This window comes from Muscardinus avellanarius (genome assembly GCF_963383645.1).
Source record: "Muscardinus avellanarius genome assembly, chromosome: 12".
Taxonomy (NCBI): Eukaryota; Metazoa; Chordata; class Mammalia; order Rodentia; family Gliridae; genus Muscardinus; species Muscardinus avellanarius.
In genome coordinates, this window is record NC_137798.1 from 54,756,947 (window position 1) to 54,765,059 (window position 8,113).

Genomic DNA, 8,113 nt, shown 5'->3' on the forward strand with positions numbered 1-8,113 from the left:
GTAATATGCAAGCCGGGTGAGGTGGTGCACACATGTAATCCCAGTATTTAGGAGGTGAGATTGGAAGATTCCAGGTTTGAGGCCAGGAAGGAATTTAACAAGACCCTATTAAAAAGAGAGAGCGAGAGCGAGCTGGAATGTAGCTCAGAGGCAGAATGCCTCTAGTTCAATATCTAGTACAAAAAAAAAAAAAGTGCTGTGCATTTGGTAGAAACCATACTTCAAATTCATCTTTCCTGCCTCGTGATAAAGTGCTCTGTTGCTCCTGAAATGCTGAGCAGTGACAGCAGCAGCTGCCCTCAGTTGCCTTGTGGCCACAGTGAGCACTGCTATTTTTAATTTTTAATTTATTTTTATTTTTAATTTATTATTTATTTTTTGTTTTTTGCAGATCTGGGGATGGAACCCAGGGGCATTCGACCTCTGAGCTACACCCCCTGCCCTATTTTATATTCTATATTTTGGAACTAAGTTGCGGAGAGCCTAAGTGGCTGAGTGCCACTCTGAAGGCCAGGGCTGTGCCCCACTGCCGCTCTGTGCTAGATCCTTTGCTGTTCCTCAGCCCCCAGGACGCCCTGGGAGGCTCCCTGGTCAGGCCGTTCCTCTCCCTCTCGGTCTGGCGCCTTTTGCTTGAACTTTCCGTCAGTGCTACAGCTGTGCTTGGTTCTTGGTTACCTTCCTTCTTTAATCTCTGGGCCAGTTTTCCTGCCTCTATACTGTGGCCTGTACTTTTTCATCCCATGTTGTTTGCCTTACCCATGGACACCCCCTTTAAATATTCTTTCCAAGCCTGGCACAGTGGTACTCACCTGTAATCTGAGTACTTGGGAGACTTAAACAGGAGGGTTGCAAGTTCAAGACCAGCCTTGGCAATTTAGCGAGACCTGGTTTCAAAATAAAAAATAAAATAGGTCTGGGAGTCTTGAACCCCTGGGGTTGAAGAAAGCCTGTAATTCCAGAACTTGGGAGGCTAAGACAGGAGGCGCTCAGGCTTGAGGCCAGTACACAGTAATTTATATGCTGTTTCAACATAAAAGCAAAATAGGAGCCGGGCATGGTGGCTCACGCTTATAATCCCAGCATTTGGGAGGCTGAAACAGGAGAATCGCGGTTCGAGGACAGCCTCAGCTACTTAATGTGCTCTCCCCACAACTTAATGAGACCCTGTTTCAAAATAAAGAATGAAAAAATAGGGCAGGAGGTGTACCTTGGAGGTCAAATGCCCCTGGGTTCTATCCCCAGACCTGCAAAAAAAACCCATAAAAATTAAAAAAAAAAAAAGTAAAATAGGGAGCCGGGAGTGGTGGTGCATACTTGTAATCCCAACATTCAGGAGACTGAGACCAGAGTATCGCAGTTTGCAAACGGCCTCAGCTACTGAGGCCCTTTGCAACTCAGTGAGACCCTGTTTCAAAATAAAGAATAAAAAAATAGGGCTGGGGGTGTAGGTTGGAGGTAGAATGCCCCTGGGTTCCATCCCCAGTATTTCAATCAATCAATCAATCAATCAGTGAATAAAATAGGGGCTAGGGGTGTAGCTCAGAGGTAGAGCTTGCATGGGTTCAATCCCCAGGACTACTAAATAGATTAATTAATTAAATAATTAAAAATAGGTCTGGGTGTGTAGCTGAAGGTAGAATGCCCCTGTGTCAATCTCCATTTATATATACGTGGGGGGGGGGAGAGAGGAAAGAGAGAGAGAAAAAGAGAGAGAGAGAGAGAGAGAGAGAGAGAGAGAGAGAGAGAGAGAAAGAGAGAGAGAGAGAGAGAGGAGGATACATAGTTACATTTTTGTATATACAATATATTCCTTTGTATATATTATATGTATTGTAGTGTATACAATATGACAATATGTAGTAGTATAGTATATATAGTTCTACGCTTTATACTACATATAGTTTGATCTCTATGTGTTTATATAATTTCTGTGATTTTTCTTGCTATTGATTTTTTTTTTTTTTTCGGTACTAGGGTTGGAATCCAGGAGCATTCTACCTCCGAGCTATACCCCCAGCCCTATTTTTTATTCTTTATTTTTGAAACAAGATCTCACTGAATTGCACCCCAGCCCTATTTATTCTTTATTTATATTTATTTATTTACTTATTTATTTACTGAGTGGTACTGGGGTTCCTGGAAACCCTTGTACCTCCGGGCTACACTCCCAGACCTATTTTTATACTTTTTATTTGGAAACAGGGTCTCTTAATCCAGCATGGCTGGCTTCGAATCTGAGCGATCCTCCTGTCTCTGCCTCCCAAGTGCAGGGATTACAAGTGTGTGCCACCATGCTCGGCTTATTTATTATTTATTTTGTGAGTCTGGGAATGGAACCCAGGAGCATTCGACCTCCAAGCTACAGCCCCTGCCCTATTTTTTATTCTTTATTTTTTGAAACAGGGTCTCACTAAGTTATGAAGTACCTCACTAAGTAGCTGAGGCTGTCCATGAACCACGATCTTCCAGTCTCAGACTCCCAAATGCTGGGATGACAAGTGTGCACCACCATACCTGGGTATTTATTTATTTATTTATTTATTTACTTATTTATTTATTTTTGTGGTACTGGGGGTGGAACCCAGGGGTTTTTCTACCTCCAGGTTACACTCCCAGATCTATTTTATATTTTATTTGGAAACGGTCTCACTAAGTTGCTGAGAGCCTCACTCAGTAGCTGAGGCTGGCTTCAAACCTGTGCGATCCTCCTGTTTCAGCCTCCTAAGTGCAGGGATTACAAGCTGCGCCACCATGCCCGGCTTTTTTAATTTTTGAAACAGGGTCTTACTGAGTTGCGGAGGGCTAGGCTGGCCGTGAACCTGAAATCTTCTTGTTTCAGCCTTCCAAGTACTGGGATTACAAGAGTGCACCACCATGCCTGGCTTCTTGCTATTGATTTCTAATTTTATTCTATTATAATGTGACAGGACACAAAGAATTATATAGATTTTTTTTGGCTAAAATATGGTTAATTTTGGAGAATGTTTCATGAACAACTGTGGAAAAAGTGCATTCATCTGGTTTGGGAATATCTATTCTGTGACTGTTAAGTCCACTTGATTTATACTTTTTTGTTGGCGTGTGTGGTACTGGGGATTGAACCTATGGGAGCTCTACCTCTGAGCCCTATTTTTCTTTTATTTTGAAACAGTATCTAAGTTGCTATGCACTGGCCTCAAGCCTGATAGCCTCCTGTCTCAGCCTCCCAAGTCTTGGAATTATAGGCCTTCTTCATTAAGCCTGGCTGCGGACACCTTTAAAGTAGCTTGGCTGAGCCGGGCGCAGTGGCGCACACTTGTAATCCCTGCACTTGGGAGGTGGAGACAGGAGGATCGCACAGGTTCAAAGCTAGCCATGCTGGCTTAAGAGACCCTGTTTCCAAATTTTAAAAAATGTATAAAATAAGTCTGGGAGTGTAGCCCGGAAGTAGAAGGGTTTCCAGGAACCCCAGTACCACCAGCAAATAAATAAATAAATAATAAGATAGCTTGGCTGAGAAGAGGGAGAAGATGAGGCTAGATAAAGGGAATATCTCTTTGGCAGGATAGAGGAGATTGCTTGCTTGCATTTAATTGTAAAAGAGGTTTAAGAGCCAGGGATGGTGATACAGTCCTGTAATTCTAGTACACTTGAAAGGCTAATACAGGAGGATGACAATTTTGAGCCCAGTCAGCAACACAGCAAAACTCTCAGCATCTGGGCACGGTGGCGCATGCTTATACGCCCAGTACTTGGGAGGCCGAGACAGGAGGATCATAGGCTCACAGCCAGTCTCAGCTACTTAGTGAGGCTCTCTGAAATTTAGTGAGACCCTGTTTCAAAATGAATAAAAACAGGGCTGGGGCTGGAGCTCGGAGGTGGAGTGCTCCTGGATTCAATCCCCAGTAGGGGAAAGAAAAAAAAAAAAAAAAAAGGCAGGGGGATTGGGCTCTAGCCCAGAGGTAGAGTGCCACTGGACCTGGACTTAATCCTCAGTACTAAAACAAAAACAAAAAAAGGAATCAAATCATGTTTAAATCTGAACTTAATGCCATTCCTTTGTTTATACTTCTTATTCTTTTTGTTTGTTTTTAGAAATATGAGAGTTTGCCGGGCATAGTGGTGCACACTTGTAATCCCAGTACTTGAGAGGCTGAGACAGTAGGATGCAGGTTTGTGGCCAGCCTCAGCTACTTGTGATGCCCCCCCACAACTTAGTGAGACCCTGTTTCAAAGTAAAGAATAAAATAGGGCTGGGAGTGTAGCTGGGAAGTAGAACACCCCTGGGTTCAATCCCCAGTACCGGGGAAAAAAAATATATGAGAGTTTAAATTAGGGAAAGATAGAGGACAAAACAGCCTCCCCACCCCGGGGGGTGGTTCCCTGGAAAGAAAGTGACCTATACTTTTTATTCTTTCAAAGTCATGCCCTGGAGCCTGGCTCATGCTTGTAATCTCAGTACGTGGGAGGCAGAGACAGAAGTACGACAGCTTTCAGGGCGGCCCTAGCAAGCAGTGAGAGTCTCATCAACTTAGTGAGACCCTGTTTCAAAATAAAAATAAAATTGGGCTGGAAGTGTAGCTTGAAGATAGAATGCCTTTGGGTCCAATCCCCAGTGCCAAAATAAATAAATAAATAAATAAATAAATAAAGTCAGATACTCAAGATGGACAATGACAGAAATGGATTAAAAATGGTCATTAATCCTTTTGCTCTATACTAAAAGCACCTGTTTTTATTTTTATTTTATTTTACTTAAAGGTACAAGTTTATAATCCCAGTACTTGGGAGGCATGAAACAGGTGAATTTCAGGTTAGAGCCTCAGCAATTTAAGGAGACTCAGCAAACTAGAGAGACCCTGTTTCAAAATGAACACAAAGGGCTGGCAGGGTAGTTGAGAGGCAGAATGCTCCTAGAGTAATACACACACACATACACACACACACACACACACACACACACACACACACACACACACACACACACTACAGACAGAGTATTCTTTAGTGGAAAGAACACTGAATTATAATCCAAGCAGAAGGGTATGTTAAACTGCCATTTATGGTCCAGGAGTTTGGCCAAATTAGTATAGCAGCTAAGACCTCTTTCTCATCTAGAAGGTGACTTAGAGAATTCTGGAAAGATTTTGTTTTTTGTTTAGGATGAAAAATCCCTTAGGGCGGGCGCGGTGGCACACGCTTGTAATCCCCGCACTTGGGTGCCGGAGACAGGAGGATCGCGTAGGTTCAAAGCCAGCCGCCGCGCTGGCTTAAGAGACACTGTTTCCAAAATTTAAAAAGTATAAAAATAGGTCTGGGAGCGTAGCCCAGAGATAGAAGGGTTTCCAGGAACCCCAGTACCACCAAAAAAAAAAAAAAAAAAAAAAAAAAAAAATCCCTTAACTCTCAACAGGTCGTGGTGGCACACATATGTAGTCCCAGCAACTCAGAAGGCTGAGGCAGGAGGATCACAAATTTGAGGCCAGCATGGGCCACTTAGTGAGACCCTGTCTCAAAATCCAAAGGGCTCGCTTGGAATCCCCGCGCTTGGGAGGCGGAGACAGGAGGATCGCGCAGGTTCGAAGCCAGCCGCGCTGGTTTAAGAGACCCTGTTTCCAAATAAAAATATAAAAATAGGTCTGGGAGCATAACCCGGAGGTAGAAGGGTTTCCAGGAACCCCAGTACCACAAAATAAATAAATAAATAAATAAATAAATAAATAAATAAAAATAAATCAAAAGGGCTCAGTGGCAGACTGTCCACGGGTTCAATCTTTAGTCCTGCTAAATAAGTAAACAAAAAATAAAAAACAGCTCTCGAAGGTGACTAAGCTCTGTCTCGCCACAGACAGCGACCTTGTCCTCTCACTTGTCCCGGAAGGTGTGTCTTTGTGCCAGCTGTCAGCGTGCAGATTTCACGGGATAAGCCTAGGGGGTAAGCGTATGACCACTGGGATGCTGTGGCTCCGCCATCCTGAGCACGATGGGGTCATAAGGAGAAGGGTCAGGAGGGAGCCGGGCAGAAGGCACTGCCGCGCAGCTGTCCGGCTCCTGAAATGGTGGACGTCGGGTTGGGAAGGCTGACGAGGATCCCAGGTTCTCAGCCAGCCTCAGCCTGGCTAATATGCCTTCTTCTAATCCAAGATGATACACATTTAAAAGACCATTAGCAAGATCCTGTCTCAAAATAAAAAGGGCTCAGTGGTAGAGTGCCCATGGGTTTCATTTTTAGTCCTGCTAAATAAGTAAAAAAAATGCAGAGCTGCTTTCCGAGGTGACTAAGCTCTGTCACAGAGTCCTTGTCTCGTCACTACCCAATGGCGCATGCCCTCTGAGACTAAATTTATGTATATATCAAATAATGGACCATGTACTTCCTTTTATTTATTTGTGTGGTACTGGTGATTGAACCCAGGGGCATTCTACCTCTGAGTTACACACCAGCCGGATTTTTTTTTTTTTTTTTTTTTTTTTTTGTGGGTCTGGGGATGGAACTTAGGGGCATTCAACCTCCGAGCTACACCCCCAGCCCTATTTTTTATTTTTATTTTGAAACAGGGTCTTACTGAGTTGCAAAGGGCCTCACTAAGTAGTCCGTGAATCCTCCTGCCTCGGCCTCCCAAATGCTTTTATTTTAATTTTGAAACAGGGCCTCACTGGCTTGATGAGTCTTACTATTTGCTGAGGTTGTCTCAAACCTGTGATCCTTTTGTGTCAGCCTCCTAAGTGACTGGGATTTTAGTAATGCACCATCAGCCCTGGCTTGCACTACTGTTTTTTTTTTTTTTTTTTTTTTGGTGTGTGTGGTACTGGGGATTGATTGCAGGAAGTTCTACCTCTGAGCCCCCCCCAGCCCTGTGTGTGTGTGTGTGTGTGTGTGTGTGTGTGTGTGTGTCTATGTGCTTGCTTGCGTGGCATTTGGAATTGAACCCAGGGACATTCTTCCTCTGAGCTACCCCCCTAGCCCTATTTTTTAGTTTTCTTATTTTATATTTGGAAACAGGGTCTCAGTTTCCTCATTAAGTAGATGAGGTTGTCTGCGAACTGTCTGCGAACTGGGATCCTCCAGTCTCTGCCTCCCAAATGCTGGGATTACAAGGGTAATCCCACCATGTGCCACCATGCCCAGCTATTCTTTTATTTTGAAACGGGGTCTCATTAAATTGTGGAGGGTTTCACTAAGGTGCTGAGGCTGGTTGCGAACCTGCGATCCTCGTCAGCCTCCTAAGTACTAGATTACAAGTGTGTGCCACTACACCTGGCCTTTTTATTTGAAACAGTCTCACGAGGTTGCTGAGGGCTTTACTAAATTGCCGAGGCTGCCTTCAGAGCTGTGATCCTCCTGTCTCAGTCTCCCAAATACTGGGATTATAGTCGAGTGCCACCACTCATGAGCAATTTTTTATAATAATGACCACAATACTGCTGTGACGTCCAGGGTGATGGCGACAGAGACGACAACAAGGATGATAAAATGAAGACAGCGGCCTCTTATAGAATATGGTAGACAACCCGACTCACACATGTGCAAAATACTAGTAATAACACCCACAGACTTGGATTTAACTTATGTTCATCAGTTGTGTGAACTTGAAGGAATCAAAGCCAGTTCAAAGTTAAGGTTTTATAAAAATTTATTTGTAGCCGGGCGTGGTGGTGCACGCTTGTAATCCCCACGCTTGGGAGGCTGAGACAGGAGGATTGCACAGGTTCGAAGACAGCCTCAGCTACTCAGTGAGGCTCTCAGCAACTTAGTGAGACCCTGTTTGTATTTAAAAAAAAAAAAAGGTCTGGGAGTATAGCCCGGAGGTAGAAAGCCTCTGGGTTCCATCCCCAATCCCACCAAAAAAAAAAAAAAAAAAAAAATTATTTGTAAAACAGAAAGATGGACCTATTAGAGAAAGTTCAAACAACCAAGAGCCTAGTGCAGCGGTACGCCTGTAATCCGAGTATTGGAGAGGCTGAAACAGGAACATTTCAAATTCAAGGCCAGCCTCAGCAAGTCTGTAAGACCCTCATCAACTTAATGAGGCCCACTTTCAAAATAAAAATAAATAAAATAGGGCTGGGGGTGTAGTTCATAGGTACAAAATCCCTGGGTTCTATTCTCCTGTAAACACTCACTCACACCCCA